The following is a 9,387-nucleotide window of genomic DNA, read 5'->3' as shown; positions in this document are numbered from 1 at the left end:
ATGACTTTGACGCATATCACGCTGATTGGCTTGGAGCCAAGGTTCATTTTGTGAAACTTGCGGATAACTTCACTTCCAATGTTGCAACCCCAATGCAACAGGAAATTCCTCAGGCTGAAGCATCTGCTCAGCCTACTGAAGAAAATGCTAGCACCGCTGATGAAAATCAGGCTGCTGAAGATAATGTGAGTTCCAGGGCTGATGACTGCATTCCAGCCGCTGAAGAAATTGCCAGGGCACCCACTAGTGGTGTGCCTGAAGAAACTGAAGAACTCAGGGCAACTGCATCAGTTGTGCCTGAAGAAAATCAACCAGATTCCTCATCTGCTCCTACACCAACTTCAACTCCAATCCTTCCATCTGCATCAGATGTGAAGAAGACCAAGGCTGCAGAGCATGCTGCAGTGAAGAAAAGGAAAGCATCAGCTGCTTCAGATTCTTCAGCTCCGAAGAAAATGAAGCCTATGAAAAGTTCATTTGCAAATCCGATTGATGCTGTTCCCATCTCAACCAGGCCATCAAAGGACCTTGTTCCTTTTGATGAACAATATGTGATCCCCAGCGGATCTGATGAAGAAACTCCTTCTACTGCTTCGTCTGAACCGTTGGATGAAGAAATTGAAGTGGATGCAATCCCTTCAACAACTATCATCTCCTCGCCTATGCCTCAGTTCACAGCTGAAGAGGCTGGCGTTGAAGAAATGGAAGATGAAGATGTGGACATTGGCTGCTCCACACCCGTAATCAGTGATGAATTCTGGGAAAGTCAGCATCCAAACTCACCAATGTTCACCCCTCTATAGCAAATTCCTCAGTCCCCCACACAAACTATTCACATGGGCTCTGAAGAAACTCATCCCACTACATCTGTCCATGAGGAAATTCCAGCCACTAGCGCTGAAGAAACTGCTGCTGCTGAACAACCCACGACGCAGACTGCCACTGAGGAGGAACCAAAAATTCCTCAGCCTGAAGAACCTGCGATTGAGATTCCTAAGGTCGTGATGCAACTCACTGACACTCCTCTGCCGAAGCCAAAGGATCCATTCTCACGCAAGCAAAATTTCAAGGCTGATGATTTCTTCGGTGAGCACGTATTCTTCGAAGATTACAATCCATATGACTCTGCTCTCATTAGGAAGATGCGTTTCTAGACTGCTAGTCAAGCAAATTTCTATTCCTGAGTGTTGTTCAACAAGGAGAAGATCTTCTACCATGAGCATATTCCTCACGTGGATATGGAATCTCTGCCATGCTTCGCACCAGTCCTCAGTGTTCTTCACGATGCTGGACTGCTAAACTTTTGCTCTGACATCTGCGATTGGAATGAAGAACTGATTCTTCAATTCTATGCAACGCTGCACATCACCGGAGATGCTGAAGATGTGAATTCATGGGTGCTGGACTAGATGTGTGAAAACACTCACTACACTGCACCAGCCTCTGAATTGCTTCGTGCTCTACCACTCAGTCCTCCCCTTGAAGAAGCTCGTTGCATCTACAGTGAACCTGAGCTCACACATCATTACATGCAGGTGCCGATGAAACCTTTGAAGCCAGTCAAGCACCAAGAACCAAATTCCTCGTGAAGGAATTGCTGTACGTGCCCAGAACTGTCTATCATATTCTTACGAGGACAATCAGTCCTATCAAAGGCCACGACTCATCTGATGAGGAAATTGTTGGCATCATGAAGAATCTGGTATTCAACATCGTCCATGGCATTCCTGTCAATTATCACGATTTCTTCATGAGGACTATGGCCAATGTTGCACTGTCTCCATTTGAGCTGAAGCCTTATGCACCTTGGATTTTGAGATTCCTCAGAACAAGGTCTTCACTCAACTACAAAGCTGATTTCCAGAATCACCTCAGCTACTTGCCCCCAATTGAAGTCCTCAAGCAGACATATTCCTCAGTTGCTGGAAAAGGCAAGGCACCAGCTGTAATAGATGAAGGCATTCATCCATTGGATGGTCAGTTTCGCAAAGCTGCATCTTATTCCACCAATGATGACTCTGCCACACATGACTCTGCCAATGCACCCAAGTCCACTCCTCAAGCCACTGCTCCGCGCATGATGACTGACCGTGAACTTCTTCTTAGTCTTCACCAGAAGGTGGATCGAAATCACAAATGGGTTAAGCGTCAGTTTGGTTCACTTCTTCACAACATGACTGCCACACACAATGCAATGAAGAAAAACCACTACTACCCCCATCAAGTCTTCGGTCGCACCTGGGCAATCCTGTCACATCTGTATGGTGAAGAAGATCTAAAGAACATGGGTCTGAAAGAAGATTTTGACTGGTCTGCACCTCCACCGAAGAAATTCAAGAAGGTCCAGGCTCCTTCTTTGGTGGCCAGCTCATATTCTTCATCGCGCGACACTGATGAACATGAAGATTTGGACGACACTGTGGCAGGCCCTACATCAACAAACGACCCCAACAATGCTGGCGCTACTTCATCAACTTGATTATCTTCAGGGGCGTTAGTCCTCATTTTCGATCCTTTTGGTCATTCGATGACAAAGGGGGAGAAATATGAGTTAGTCTTCAAGCGGGTCTACTATATGGGCGTTTTTTTGCTAAGTTACAACTCTCGTTCTTCTGAAACTTTATTGGATCGAGTTGTAATCTTAAACCCGATGGTGCTCTGATACTTTTGATGCACTGTGCTATGATACTTTTGATGCACTATTCTGCATGCTTATTCCTCGTTAATATTATTACACGCATGCTGAATTTCATCAGGCACCATATTTCATCATGCATTTCAAATTCTTCATATTATATGTTAAATGCGTGTGTGAATTACAAGATATAGGGGAAGATCTCCATGATTCAACTCTTCAAGTGTGCATTGCTTCAAAAGAAAATTCCTCACTATGCACATCTTCAGGGGAGTTCTTCTATATCTTGCAATCAAATTCCTCAATATCAATAGTTACACTTCATATGTTTATCCCCGTTGAAAACTTAACCTATATTGTCATCAATCACCAAAAAGGGGGAGATTGTAAGTGCATCTAGTGCCCCTTAGTGATTTTGGTGTATTGAAGACTTATAGGTTAAGGGACTAATGCGTTTGTGAGTGTACACATGTCTATAAGTCTATGGGGAGTTTGATATTTACAGGAAAAGTCGACCCCTAAAAATGAATATCTTTGACTGAAGATTTTGGTATTTCTTAAGACTTTCATGAAGACTTTGAAAGTGAAGAAATTGGTGTGTCCGTGAAGATTGATATTCATGCGAGGAATATGAAGCTTGAAGACTTTCGTTTTCATAGTTTTGTTTTTCTCTTTCTTGAGTCATAGGAAACACCGTACTGTTAAAGGGGGTCGAGGAAATACTAAGGAAAAATTTCCATGTGATGCTCAACTCAAAATCCTACCCCTACCAATCAATCCCTTCGAGTGAAGCCATTGGAAATCTCATACAGTTCAGTCAATTTCTTCAGTGACAGAGACGAAGTTCTTCTGGTCTCTGAGGAATTTGTCCTGACTGAGGAGTTAGGAATTCGCCAGTGCGGATTGCCTACACAGTGAGGAACATGATAGCCCTGAGGATTTTGCTACTCAAAATTCCGACCGTTGCTGTGCTATGAGCCAGCTGTCCCAAAATATCTATCCACCTAACGGTCATATCATTGAAGGGCATTTATGTCTTATCATGTCGGGCTGCTCCCTAGGCTATAAATAGCCGCCCCCTACAACCACTAGCTGGTTGGCTGCTCCGAGAGAAACTGACACTTGTCATTTGAGAGCAACCCATCCTCTGAGGACTTTGAGCGAAAATCATCAAGTGAGGAAAAACCAAAAACCCAAAACCCAAACACCTACAAACCCCAAGTGATTGAGCATCACTGAAGAGATTGATCCTGTGGATCCGACGCTTGTTACCTTTGAAGACTGTGCTTCTTCCAGACGGTTAGGCGTCATGGTCTAGAGCATCCAAGAGGAATTGTGGATCGCCGAGTGACCAAGTTTGTGAAGGTTTGGAAGTCGCCTGAAGACTTACCACGAGTGATTGGACGAGGTCTGTGTGACCTTAGTTCAAGGAGAATACGGTGAGGACTGGGTGTCCTGAGCTGCGTGTTCAGGACTGGGTGTCCGGGACTGTGTGTCCTCGAGTTTAAATACTCAGCCGCTCCAACCAGACGTACAACTGAGACAGCAGTTGGAACTGGTCTACCAAATCATTGTCTTCACCAAGCTTACTGGTTCTATTTCCTCAACTCTTTCATTTCCTCATAACTGTGTTGTGTGTTTGTTCATATCTGTGTTTGAAGACTTTGACTGAAGACTTTCTCAATTTCCTCAGTTCAATTTCTTCAGTCTGTTTGTCTTCATCCTGTGTTATCCTGTGATTACGCTTCCTGTACTCTGTGCCTGTCTTCATTTCATCATGATGACTATGCTTGTATTCTGTTATGTTTACTTTTGAGTACTTATTCCGCTGCTAGTAGTTCTTCGCTAAGGAATTTCCTCACCGGCAAATTCCTCAGTGAAGAATTTCATAAAAATCGCCTATTCACCCCCCTCTAGTCGATATAACGCACTTTCACCCGAGCGATTGCACTGCAGACTACACATTACTAAACCCGAGCGATCGATCAATCCCTTGCTGTTAACTGAACCCGAGTGATTCCTTCGCTACTGCTACTAACTGGAGCCGATTGATGTTGTCTCTTGATGAACAGTGAGCGTTGTTAGGGGGGGTTGGATGAACAGTTCCCGGTGGGAGGTTGGATGAACAGGACCCCGTGGTAGTAGAGGCCTTTGCTCTGGATGAACAAGACCCCGATCGAGCCGGTTGGGGGTGGATGAACAGGACCCCGTGGAGGGTTGAATGAACAGGACCCCGTGGAGGGCTGGTTGAACAGTAGCCGGTGGAGGGCTGGATGAACAGTAGCCCGTGGAGGGGTGGTTAAATAGGACCCCGTGGAGAGGGCTAGTTGAACAGTAGCTGGTGGAGGAGCACGCGGTGGAGGCTGGATGAACAGGAGCCCGTGGATGAACAGTCGCAGGTGGAGGCTGGAGGAGGCCGACGGTGGATAAACATTGGCCCGTGGAGGCAGTCGACGGTGGAGATGAACAGTATCCCGTGGAGTCCTGTTTTGCGGTATGCCACACCCCTCCCGATGAACAGGACCCCCGTTTCGACCGTAGCACTCCAACACAAGTCTGTTTCCTCCGTTTTGTGGTACGCCACACCCCTCCCGATCAACAGGACCCCGTTTTGACCGTAGGAGGTCCAAGAGAAGTCTGTTTCCTCCGTTTTGCGGTACGCCACACCCCTCCCGATGAACAGGATCCCGTTTCGACCGTGGCCGGTCGAACATAAGGCTGTTTCCTCCGTTCCGCGGTACGCCATGCCTCGTTTCCATCGGCTGTTCCGTCCAAGCCAGTTGGCTCCTGATGAACAACACGCGTTCTGTTGCCTCCCGATGAACACGACGCATTCCGGTGCCTCCCCATGAACACGACGATGATGCAGTTTCTCCGTTCCGACCCAGCCATGTACAGGAGCCCTGGCCGCACGTATGCGCGAGTAGGCGTTCGAGACCCCGCCCGTATGTATGTCCGTGTGCGTATTTACTTTCTTGCACCCTAGCTGCTGTATGTACATGTACATGCTACATGCGCGCCTCTACTACGACACGTGCGCACCTCTACTACGACACATGCCCTTCCTTACACGGCCACGGTTCATCGCTGTAGCCTACAGACAGACTGATTGTATGTACGTACACGCTCGCGACCAGAATGACAACGCTACATACGCTTCGACCAGGTGGGTCCTGACTGTCAGGCACTTCCTTCTGTGCGAAGATGCAGCTGGTGGGTCCCAGCAGTCAGGGGGGAAACATTATTTTTTTCACGAAATACGGTGGCCCGTCCGGTGGGTCCCTGCTGTCAGGTGGAGGAATACTTATTTTGCACGTAATAAGGAGGCACTTCCTTGCTGCTGCTGTGGACCCAGCTGTCAGCCTCTCCATGGAAGTCGTTCCTTGACCAAGTTGACCATGCTGCGCCGAGAGCACTAGGGCGGTGGACGACGGCGAGGCCTAGGAAGGGGACGACACAGAGCCGGGGAAGACGCGGCAGTGGATGCCCACACGGAGGGGAGTATGTGGGTTGATGTTGGGGAACACAGTAATTTCAAAAAATTCTACGCACACGCAAGATCCATCTAGGAGATGCATAGCAACGAGAGGGGGAGAGTATGTCTACGTACCCTCATAGACTGAAAGCGGAAGCGTTATGACAACGCGGTTGATGTAGTCGTACGTCTTCACGATCCAACCGATCCTAGTACCGAAGCTACGACACCTCTGTGATCTGCACACGTTCAGCTCGGTGACATCCCACGAACTCTAGATCCAGCTGAGGTCGAGCACTACAAAAAAATACACTTCCATGATGATACGTGTTTGTCACAGTAGGTCACATTTTCTGTCATGCATGTACATCCATGACAATTTTATGACAGAATCAAGATAGTCATACCTGTGCTGTCGTAGAAATGTTCCATGACATTACCAAAATTATCATCACGGAAGTGTCCACTTCCATGACGATAAATCGCGCGTCATAGAAGTGCTTTCGTCAAGGGTGACCGACACGTGGCATCCACCGTAACGGAACTCCGTTAAGCTATCGGGTCCAGTTTTGGATCCGATAACCCGTTAACAGCCCTGACCAATGGGGATTTTCCATGTGTAAAATCATCATTGGCTGGAGGAAACATGTGTCGGCTCACCGTTGGGACAGATGTCATCCACTCATTGGACCCAAAGCGCCTATGATACGTCGACACGTGGCACGGCCCAACAGAGGCCCATTCCTGTGAAAAGGCCAGCCCGTTTGACTTGGTCAAAAGGTGGCGGGCCGGCCCACAGAAAGCCTGTTAATGGCATGTTCGCATATAGCCCATTTACAGCCCGCTAACCCAGGGCCCGTTTATGGCCTATCCGAATTAGGCCCAGTATCGTCATCTGGGCCGTCCAATATAATTCCAGCCCGTTTTAACTTCCGGCCCATGTATGGCCCATATGAGGCCCTTAGTAACTCTCGGCCCATTAATGGCCCGTGGTAAAACTGGCCCGTAATGAATAGTGTATCACTTTATACCCATTAATGGCACGTGGTGAAACTGGCCCGTAATGAACAGTGTATCACTTTATACCCGTTTCTAGCCCATGTTATCTTTCGGCCTTCTCAGGGCCCATTTATTCTTGGGCTCATTTCCAGCATTCGTTTATTTACGGCCCGTTACTGTCATTTTCTGCTTGTGGGCCAAATTCATCCCGTGGTTACAGTCGGCCCGTTAATACGTTGGGCCGTTTTCATAGCGTCATCAAATACGGCCGATTAACGATGGCCCGTTATGGTCGGCCCATGAACGGACGATTTCAACTCTAGCCCATTTACAGCCATAATGTGGTATGTTATTGGCCCATGTTTGGCCAACCGATCATACGGCCCGGAGAAGGCCCATTGATGATACAACCCGTAGAAGGCCCATTTTGTCTACGGTCCGTATAAGGCCCATTGTTTCTATGCCCCGTAGAAGGCACATTGTTTCTATGGCCCATAGGAGGCCCATGTTAACTACAGTAAATATGTAGCCCATGGTTATTATGGCCTAGTTTTAAAAAATAGGTTATTGCGGCCACTAGCAAACCACGGAAAAAGAACCATGGAAAAACAAATAAACAAGACAATACGGAAATAAATTAGCAAGCAACTTACGCTAGGCTATCACGGCTATTACACATATTACATCCACTAGGCATCAAAGTTCGCCACCAGTGCAAATATAGGGAACAAAGCAGCATATAAACACCGCAGCAAAACAAGTCCAGAACTGAAATGTAACACCCACGATGTGGCTATATCTCCCACGTGTCGGAGCACGACTTAGAGGCATAACCGCATAGTAGGCATGTTGCAAGAGGGGTAATCTTCACACAATCCCATGTACTGATTAAGAAAGGGATAAAGAGTTGGCTTACAATCGCCACTTCACACAAATACAAGTTAACATACATCATCGAGAATACAATCAAGGTCCGACTACGAAACCAAAATAAAAGAAGCAACCCCTAATGCTAGATCCCTGATCGCCCCAACTGGGCTCCTCTACTGATCGAAAGGAAATGAAACAACACAACGAACATGATCTACATCAAGGTCCCACTTGAGCTGGGTTGCGTCACCTGCACTGGTATCATCGGCACCTGCAAGTTGTTTGAAAGTATCTGTGAGTCACAAGGACTCAGCAATCTCACACCCGCGAGATCAAGACTATTTAAGCTTATGGGTAGGAAAGGGTAGTGAGAAGGAGCTGCAGCAAGCACTAGCATATATGGTGGCTAACTTACGCAAATAAGAGCGAGAAGAGAAGCAAAGCACAATCGTGAACTAGAAGTGATCCTGAAACTACTTACGTTCAAGCATAACACAAGACCGTGTTCACTTCCCGAACTACGCCGGAAAGAGACCATCACGGCTACACACGCGGTTGATTCATTTTAATTAAGTTAAGTGTCAATTTTTCTACAACCGGATATTAACAAATTCCCATCTGCCCATAACCGTGGGCACGACTTTCAAAAGTTCAAAACCCTGCAGGGGTGTCCCAACTTAGCCCATCACAAGCTCTCACGGTCAATGAAGGATATTCCTTCTCCCAGGACGAACCGATCAGACTTGGAATCCCGGTTACAAGACATCTTGACAATGGTAAAACAAGACCAGCAAAGCCGCCCGATGTGCCGACAAATCCCGATAGGAGCTGCACATATCTTGTTCTCAGGGCACACCGGATGAACACTACGTACAACTAAAACCAACCCTCAAGTTTCCCCGAGGTGGCGCTGCAAGTGGCTCTGTTTTGGACCAACACTCAGAGGAGCACTGGCCCCGAGGGGTTAAAATAAAGATGACCCTTGAGTCTGCAGAACCCAAGGGAAAAGGCTTAGGTGGCAAATGGTAAAACCAAGGTTGGGCCTTGCTGGAGGAGTTTTATTCAAAGCGAACTGTCAAGGGGTTCCCATTATAACCCAACCGTGTAAGGAACGCAAAATCAAGGAACATAACACCGGTATGATGGAAACTAGGGCGGCAAGAGTGGAACAAAACACCAGGCATAAGGCCGAGCCTTCCACCCTTTACCAAGTATATAGATGCATTAAAGTAAACAAGATATAATAATGATATCCCAACAATATCCATGTTCCAACATGGAACAAACTTCATCTTCACCTGCAACTAACAACGCTATAAGAGGGGCTGAGCAAAGCGGTAACATGGCCAAACAACGGTTTGCTAGGAAGGTGGGTTAGAGGCTTGACATGGCAATATGGGAGGCATGA

The sequence above is a fragment of the Triticum urartu genome, chromosome 7 (genome assembly GCF_003073215.2).
Source record: "Triticum urartu cultivar G1812 chromosome 7, Tu2.1, whole genome shotgun sequence".
Taxonomy (NCBI): domain Eukaryota; kingdom Viridiplantae; phylum Streptophyta; class Magnoliopsida; order Poales; family Poaceae; genus Triticum; species Triticum urartu.
Note: the sequence above shows the minus strand (reverse complement) of the source record.